The following is a 10,258-nucleotide window of genomic DNA, read 5'->3' on the forward strand; positions in this document are numbered from 1 at the left end:
AAAATTTCCTCATCTTCCTTAGTCTCAGCATCCGTTATGGCATGCAACTTTTAGAAGCCTCGGAGGTGTAACCAGGGAAGGTTTCCATTGTTTTTAATCTAGCATGATGTAAAACAACATTTTTGATGTTTTTTTGTGTGCTATTAGATTGAAAACTTAGTCTTTTCATTTTATTAACGTTTCGACGTCCAAATCGGACGTCGTTGTCAAAATGCAAAATATTAATAAAAATATCTTTCTTTTTAACTGCCCAACATTCAATTTCGTTTATCATAGTCGGTCTTATGGCAATTTTATTGTATTTTCCCTTTACCTTTATTGGAATTTTTCTGTCACACAACACGCCACTCGCTACCTTCCACTTCATCCACCCAGCTCTAACTCTACTGCATGCAACTTCAATTATTTCCATATTACTACGTAATATCGATCCTAGGTATTTAAAACTATTATTTTTCATAATAATTTCACCGTCCAAAGATATCGTTTTATTTGTAGTAGTGATCCCATCTTTAAATGGACATTCCACACATTCTGATTTTGTTCTACTAAGTTTTAAACCTTTTTCCTCCAGAGCTTGTCTCCACTGTCCCAGTTTTTGTTCTAAGTCGTTTTCACTATTTCCTACTGATACTATATCATCAGCATTATATTATTAAGCACCATGGAATATTACTCTGAAGTTTCGATGTTATCTGGTGAAAAACTAATAAGAATAAAAAAGTTCTAAGCACCGAGCCTTGGTGCAATCCTTCTTTCACATACAATTTATCATTCATTCTCACACCTGTCCTAATACTAATTGTTACTGCCTAATACATATCTTTCACAATCTATACATATTCATCGGGGATTCATTTCTTATTGAGCGCCCACCAACAGAATCTCTGGAGGAACTTTCTCGTAATATGCTTTCTCACGATCAATGAATACCATATGAGCGTTTGTTTCTTTATTCCTGTATTTTTACATTACCTAACTGCCTTAATAAAGAAAGTTGCATCAATTGTTGATACGATCTGTATAAATCCAAACTGACTATCGAATATTTCGGATTCTTCACGTATCCGTCTATCAATTACTGTCTTTCATATTTTAGTGGTACGATAAGTAGTTTTATGGCCCTATATTGTATACATTGCTGTATACCTCCCTTGTTTTCTAATATATTTGTAGGGTACTAATATACTACTTCTCAATTCGTCTGGAACTTGTACAACTTCCATAATTCTACTTCCATAATAAACCTGTTAGCCAACTTGTTTCCGTCTCTTCTAATGCTCTGCACAGTTCTCCAGAAATATCATCCAGTCCAATTGCTTTTAGGTTCTTTATAGTCCAGGGTAATAAGGTTTTTTCCATGACACTTGAACAGCCAGGGTACTGAAGCGTTTTTTCGACAGGTAATACCTATAAGAGCAAATTGTAACTATTTCCTGCGTAGGATCTGGCGGCCATTTTTATCTATAAACAATTAAGTGTCAAAAAATGACATTTTCGCTATTTTTTCCAATCAATGGAAAACAGGGACTCTTATGTTATTTTGGTACAAGTATCTTCGAGAATATGGAAAAAGCTTTAAAATGACGTATTACAAAGGTTGATATACTCATTTATTGTTAATATAATTGCTAAAAAAGGTCGGAATTGCAAAAAAATATTTTCGCAATAAGTGTTGTCAAAATTAGCGTACAGCTCTGAAATTTTTGCCAAATAAGGGTTCTTTGGTGCTTAATATGTGATAAAAAATTCAAAGCGATTCATTTAATTGTTTAAATTTTATTCAAATTGTTTATCCCAGAGAGCATTTTTTGCAATAACATAAGTCAGAAAAAAATGACGTTAGAACCATTCCACAGGTGCCAAATGAAAAAGCATGAGCTATACTTTCAATTTGGTTTAAAAAAAGTGAATAAAAAATGCATTTATTAGTAATAAGTGATTATGCAAAAGAATCGTAAATCTTTCCTTATAAACTTTTTATATTATTATATAAGAAATTATATACAGGGTATAACAAAAATACAGGTCATAAATTAAAGTACATATTCTGGGACCAAAAACTACCTTAACCAAAACCAAAACTATTCTACCTTAGTACAAATATGCACATAAATAAAGTTATAGCCCTTTGAAGTTACAAAATCGAAATCGATTTTCTCGAATATATCGAAAACTATTAGATATTTTTTATTGAAAATTGACATGTGGCATTCTTATGGTAGTAGTATCTTGAGAAAAAATTACAGTGAAATTTGTGAACCCCCTAAAAATTTTATGGGGTTTTGTTCCCTTAAACCCCCCCAAACTTTTGTGTACGTGCCAATGAAATTATTGTTGTGGTACCATTAGTTAAACTCAATATTTTCAAAACTTTTTTGCCTCTTAATAGTTTTTCGATAAGGCAGTTTTTATCGAGATGCGGCTTCTTTTTTAATATGTTTACATAAAAAAGTTATGGGGGTTTTGTGCCTTTAAACCCCCCAAATGTTTGTGTAAGTTCCCATTAAACTATTACAGCGATACAATTAGTTAAACACAGTGTTTTTAAAACTTTTTTGCCTCTTTGTATTTTTTCGATAAGTAACCTTTTATCCAGATGTGGCTTCTTTTTTAATATGGTTCAAAATATACCTAAAAATGTAAATCATAAATAAATTTTCATATTTTTACAAGTCTCCATAATCGTACTTAACCATATACAAATATGTGGTGGATTTGAAAATTATTCAAAATATCTCGATAACAACTAACTTATCGAAAAAGTACTAGGAGGCAAAAAAGTTTATAAAATATTGTGTTTAACTAATGGTACTACAATAATAATTAAATTGGAACGTACACAAAAGTTTGGGGGGGTTTAAAGGAATAAAACCCCCATAAAATTTTTAAGAGGTGTCAAAATTTCACTATAATTTTTTCTTAAGATACTACTGCCATAAGAATACCACATGTCAATTTTCAATAAAAAATATCTAATAGTTTTCGATATATTGGAAAAAATCGATTTTCATTTTGTAACTTCAAAGGGCTGTAACTTTTTCTATGTGCACATTTGTACTAAGGTAAGTTAGGTTCAATCGAACTATTTTTGATCCCAGAATATTTGATTAAATTTATGACCTGTATTTTTGTTACACCCTGTATATTTATTACAATTTTTTATTTATTATGATATAAATAACATTTCTCGGTAGTTGTACATTTAAAACAGGGTGAAAAGTCAATTTCCTTGGAAAAAGTTATTCAAAAAGTTTATAAAGAAAAATTAACGATACTTTTGCATAATTATTTCTTACTAATAAATGCATTTTTTATTTACTTTTTTAAACCATATTGAAAATGTAGCTTATGCTCTTTCATTTGACACCTGTGGAATGGTCCTAACGTCATTTTTTTCTGACTTATGTTATTGCAAAAAATGTTCTCTGGGAAAAACAATTTGAATAAAATTTAAACAATTGAATTAATCGCTTTTAAATTTTTATAACATATTAAGCTCCAAAGAACCCTCATTTGACAAAAATTTCAAAGCTGTACACTAATTTTTACAACAGTTATTGCGAAAATATTTTTTTTGCAAATCCGACCTTTTCTCGCAATTTTATTAACAGCCGATGTGTATATCAAACTTTACAATACGTCATTTTAAGGCTCTTTCCATAATCTCGAAGATATTTGTACTAAAAAAACCATAAGTTTCACTGTTTTCCATTGATTTGAAAATAAAGGGAAAATGCCATTTTTTGACAGTTAATTGTTTATAAATAAAAATGGCCGCCAGATCCTACGCAGGAAATAGTTACAATTTGTTCCTATAGGTATTACTAGTCGAAAAAACGCTTCAGTACCTTGGCTGCTGAAGTGTCACGAACAGGGTATATTTTTGTCTTATTACCCTGGCCTATTAGTTTTTAAAGTGCTTAAACCATATTCTCGTTTGTTATTTTTTTAACCATTGCTATTACTGTCTCCGTTAACGAAACTGGATTTCTGTCAAATTCTCCATTTAGTAAACTGTCAAGATGGCGACAAGAAATAGATAAGATACGAATAACGGTAAAAATGTCCGTTAAAAATCTAAAAAATAAAATAGTTGATAGGTGAGATAATACATATTTGATTAAATAAATTTTAAAGTTCTTAACATTAATCAAAATTACAATATCGTCCACTGTAAAGCAAAATAAATATGTGTTCGTAGGTGAAAATAAGTCCAGCTTAAATTCATCCCACACTGAACATTTATCAATGAACCTTTCGTATGATTTAAAATTTGCACCTTGTGGTAAAATATTTGATAATAGAAATAACTATATACTGTGTTTATTGCAAGAGAGTCGAGCGAGTTTTTAGGTTTTAGTCTATCGTGACCACATATATTCCAGGAACCGAAGCATTTCACTTCGAAACTTTTACAGAATGGATCGATTTGCTTGAAAATTTGAGAATAAGTAGTGGATAGTTCAAGGATCAAAATCTATATGATGCCGAAAGGCGCTTTTACCATGGGGGCGGTTGACACTCCATCTTCGGGGTGAAAATTTTTTATTATATTTTGACTGCAAAAGTTGATAAAAACATTCATTCTAAGCAAAAAATGTTCTATACATTTTTTTGATAAAATTAATACTTTTCGATTTATTCGCTATCGAAAGTGTTAGTTTTATACAGAAAGAATCAATGTTTTTCGATATATACTCATTTACCATTCACTCAATTTTTGCCGTAGAAAAATTTTTTCAAATCAAGTTCTTGGAAATTAAATAACCTACAATTTCATATAAAAATATTTTTTCATATAAAAATAATACATAAATAAAGAAGAATGAATAAGGCCAATGACTAAAAGTAAAGCTAACTTACATTATTATGCTTAAAATTGGATTTCTTTTTTTTTTTTTTTTAAATATATCGATTTTTAACCGTAACCTTTTTAATTTTTATCTTAGAAAGTTTGGTAAAAATAATTTTATAGGTTTTTACAAGATCTATAAAACTATTAATATTAAATCCTTTTAAAATCCTCAGTCGCAAAAAGTGGTGACTTTGAAAGGGTTGGTAAAGGTGATTTTTGCATGTTATTACAAGATTTAATTGTCAATAGCTCACTCAATTTTTACTGCAGAAAAAACTTTTGCAAACCAAGTTCTTGGAAATTAAATAAGCTACAATTTCATATTTAAATATTTTTTCGTATCACGGATAATAATCTTTCTATTCTGAAGAAAAAGGAATTTTTTACCAAACTTCAAAAATTCGATATTTGCTTTTGACTCCATTTTTTTAAAAACTAATCATTCTAAATTAGTTAAACTTCTAGAACTTATTAATAATACATAAGTAAAGAAGACGAAATAAGGTCAATGACTAATTTTAATCAGGGTGGTGATTAGGGGTTTGCTTTCGATCACTTTTTCGCTGAAAAATATAGGGTCTGATATTCTTTTCATTATAAGCCACTTAATTTTTGAGCTAAAGACTTTTTTATTTCTGGAGATAGATATTTTTAAATACTTCAAATTCGTTTAAACAAGTTATCCTTGAAAAATGCATAGTTTTCCCGTCTTTTGACTTTGAAACTACAATATTTAGCATTTGACGAAGAAGAGCTAACATATAATAAAGTATAGCTCGATTACTATTGGTCTTAAAGAAAATTAAAACAAAACGGTTTTGTTCATTTTTTCAAAAGGTACATTTTTGTTAAGCAAGGTTGTTTTGATAAAACGAAAACTTTTTGAGTTATTTGCAGAAAACTGATTAAAAACATTAATTTTTTAATATAAAACTAACACTTTCGATAGCGAATAAATCTAAAACTATTAATTTTATCAAAAAAATGTATAGAACATTTTTTGCTTAGAATGAATGTTTTTACCAACTTTTGCGGTCAAAATATAATAAAAAATTTTCACCCCCGACATGGGGTGGCAACCACCCCCATGGTAAAAGCGCCTTTCAGCATCATATAGATTTTGATCCTTGGACTATTCACTACTTACTCTCTAATTTTCAAGCAAATCGATCCATTCTGTAAAAATTGCGAGGTTTTGTTCTATTTTAAGCTTCATTACTTGGACTAATAGTTGAATTTAATAGTTTAATTTTGTATCGACCCACATAATATATACTCGTTTGCTATTTAGGGGAGTCAATAGAGTTTTTACTTACGGAAAAATTTAAACAAGAACTTTTTGTAATTTCATTACGAAATTTATAATATACAACATATTAAAAAGTTCTACTCCAAAAGGGGATTCTTCGTTTTTTAATAAACAAATGAACTGCGAAATTAGTTGATTTTTGAAATATTTACGAAAATATTTCATATTTCAGTCTAAATATACTTTAGAAGAAACTGACTTAAACATAGAAAAATTCAGGAAATTTTACACAAGAAACCTTAAATAAAGATTTTTCTAAAGTTATGTATGTAAATCTACAGCTTCTATAATTTTTTAATTATAACGCTCAAGTCACACCCCTCACAAACATTGGAGTAATGTATGACAGCGTTTAGCGAGGTGCGCAGTTAAGTTAACTGAACCTTACTTTTAAACTAATTGATCGAGTTAAAGTTTACCAATTGGAAATAAAAGAAGAACACTAAAGCTATTTTAAAGTTATATTATAAAAAAATTATATGCACAAGTACAGTGTGGGTGGAAAGTGTGACTTGCATGAATTTTGTTTAAAAGTGATTTAAAAATGTTTAATCAATACAAGTTTACCTATAAAACGCTGAAATTTGCACAACTTACTATTCAAACATATTTACAAGCGATGTTTTATTAAAAAAAATCTCAAAAATTTAATTCAAATGAAACGACGTCTTAAAAAATGTAATTTTTGAAATCTTCGTAGCTTTACAGAATTACCACCACTTTTATTCAAGTTTAAATTATTTATGATATAGCTGTTAAAAGTACAATTTTAAAACACGCATGTGAAGGTTTATTCACATGAGTGCCTTAAAAATGTACTTTAATCACGTATATTATACAATATTTTTTTCTACAAACATGTTATAGACTGCTGCCGGTGCAGCGAACATCACCCACAACATTCGAAGATATTGTGGCCTCAACTTCGACTGGAAATTCAGTCATTTCTACTTTTTCCGCCGTAACCTTGGACAATGGTAAAACTACAGTGAATGAAATTCATTTTTCAAATTGCGCAAGTTGTACTATTAATATTAATGTTAATAAATACAATATAAATATTTTAACGTTTGTTTTCATAATTTGAAACTTCACTTTTAACTGCAGTGCCTTAAAAAATTTAAAGCACCCAGTGTTTTAAAGTGACGTTTTTAAGGCTCTTATGGAGTGCTAAAAACTGCATTTTTAACACGTTTGTAGAAAAACGAATATACACCACCGGCAGCGAAACCGGGCACCCCAAAAAATGGGTCATTTTTAGTGTCTTGTATTTCCTAAACCTGATGTCCGATTTAAGTAATTTTTTTAATATGTTATAGCCTTATTCTTTATCAATATCGCTGTAATAATATTGTTGCTAGACAGGTACATTGTCATTGTATACAGGGTGTACGAATCAAACTGTGTTTTTTTCTCAAAATTTGGAACACCCTGTGGAATGTTCTAGCTTTTATAAAATACTAAAATTAAAACCCAACTATAGCCACAGATTTTCTTAACATTCTGTTTTTTTATTCATTCGCTTATGTTGGATAATAAAAAAGTTAGGCACTTTAACAACTACCCCTGTTTTTCGTCAATACAGGGTGTTTTTCAATAAGTACGGAAAGCTTTAATGGGTAATTCTGCATGATAAAATAATGACAGTTTGCTTTATAAACTTATGCACGCAAATACTTCGTTTCTGAGATAGGGGGTGTTGAAATTATTCTTACAAACTGACGATTATTTATTGCTCTAAAACGGTTTTGTGATATGCAAATGAAATTCGGTAGATTTTAAGAGCTAGTTATTGCGCATTTTTTTGGCATACAATTGGGAATTTTATATTCACCATTGGCATGCATACGGGATATATCTACAATATTTATACCCGTATGCACGCCAATGGTGGATATAAAATTCTTAATTGTACGCCAAAAAATGCGCAATAACTACCTCTTACAATCTACCAAATTTCATTTGCATATCGCAAACGGTTTTAGAGAAATAAATAAATCGTCAGTTTGTAAAAAGAATTTCAACACCCCCTACCTCGGAAACGAAGCATTTGCGGGCATACGTTTATAAAGCACACCGTCATTATTTTATCATGCAGAATTACCCCTTAAAGTTTGCCGTACTTATTTAAAAATACCCTGTATTAACGAAAAACAGGTGTAGTTGTTAAAGTGCTTAACTTTTTTATTATCCGAGATAAGCGAATGAATCAAAAAACAGAATATTAAGAAAACCTGAGGCTATAGTTTGGTTATAATTTCAGTATTTTATAAAAGCTAGAACATTCCACAGGGTGTTCCAAAATTTGAGAAAAAAACACAGTTTGATTAGTACACCCTGCATACAATGACAGTGTACCTGTCTAGCAACAATATTATTACAGCGATATTGATAAAGAATAAGGCTATAACATATTAAAAAAATTACTTAAATCGGACATCAGGTTTAGGAAATACAAGACATTAAAAATGACCCATTTTTTGGGGTGCCCGTTTTCTCTGCCGGTGAGTATATTACAATTTTATAGGTATTTTTTTTAAAGCTTTAGATGTGTTCTTAAACTGCGCTAAATTATTTTACTTTAAAAGTGCAATAACTAACTCCTTTTTAAGAAAATTAGGAAAGTTAAAAAAATGTACGACAAAAACCGAAAAATATCAGTAAAAAAATATTTATACAAAGGCATCAAAAAACTTTTTTCTGTACAACTTACCTAAAATACCTTTAATAACGAGTGTAGAAAATAATAAGTGTTAATTTTTTTTAACTCTTATAGAGTATGTCTGCGTAAATCGGAACCTATTTTTTATTATCAATTTAACGAAAAAAAGTTATTCTTCATAGAATTTTCTGCATGATATAAAATCTAAGATGGCAACCAAATCAATCAGATATCAAATTTTATCAACTTTATACGAGGTATATCAAAAATATAAATTTAACTCAAGAGTGAAGTATATTTGTATTTCACAATGTTGGAAATTGTTGTGATAAAAGGTTCTCCTAAATTAAAAACTATGTTCGAATATGCAATTACATCTTTCTAATTGAAATATTATGAACTGTGAGGGTACTTGACTCATGATCGCAATTCTTATTTTTTAACATACCTCGTATAAAATTGATAAAAGTTTATATATTATGATTGCGTCTTAGCGATTTTAGACCATACAGAGCTTTTTATAATGAATAATTATTTTTCCTAAAATTAATGATAAAATAGTTATCATAATTGCAATAAAATGATGATGGGTAAAAAAATACAAATTTTTTTTCAATCAAAAGGATGTAGCTGCATATTAATAAAACATAGTTTTGAATTAACAACTTTTCATAACAACAATTTTCGATATTGTGAAATTTAAAGGTACTTTACTACTGGTCGAAATTCATATTTATTGACATACTTCGTATAAAATGGATAAAATTGGACATGTGATGGTTTGATCTTAGATTTTAGCCCATGCAGAGCATTTTAATTTTTTTTCGTAAAATCGATACCTAATAAAAAAGTCTCCCATATGGTTCCAAGTTACGCAGACATACTGTATAAGAGCTCAATTTTTTTAATTTTCCAATTGTAACGTCAGATTCGGATTCAGCATAATAAAAATTTAGTCCAGAAAGCCACTGCGCATCCGCTAGGAAAAATATTCTAATTCGGATTTTTTAGGTTTTTTGGATCATTCCAAACAGAAAAGGTCTTTAGTGACTTTTCTCTAAAGTTGATAGTTTTTGACATATAAGCGATTAAAAATTGAAAAATTGCGAAATCGGCCATTTTTAACCCACAAAAACTATGTGAAAAACTGAAAATTTGAATGTTGCCAGGGTAGGTAGATATTCTTTAAACATCGATTGATGAAATCCCGAAGAGTTTTTTGCAATACATTATCAGAAACCCCTTTGTTTTTAATTGCCAATCAAGCGTGCGCGACACTATTTTCCACCGTTGTATGTGTATGCAGTATGGTGCAAATGAAAGGAATAAATTCGTTATTTCGTAAACCGGCTACTTTAAGGAAAAATCCCGAAACAGGTCGATTTTTATTTTTAAGTTATGATATTGTGTCATATATGGTATACTAGTG

Source organism: Diabrotica virgifera, chromosome 1 (genome assembly GCF_917563875.1).
Source record: "Diabrotica virgifera virgifera chromosome 1, PGI_DIABVI_V3a".
Taxonomy (NCBI): Eukaryota; Metazoa; Arthropoda; class Insecta; order Coleoptera; family Chrysomelidae; genus Diabrotica; species Diabrotica virgifera.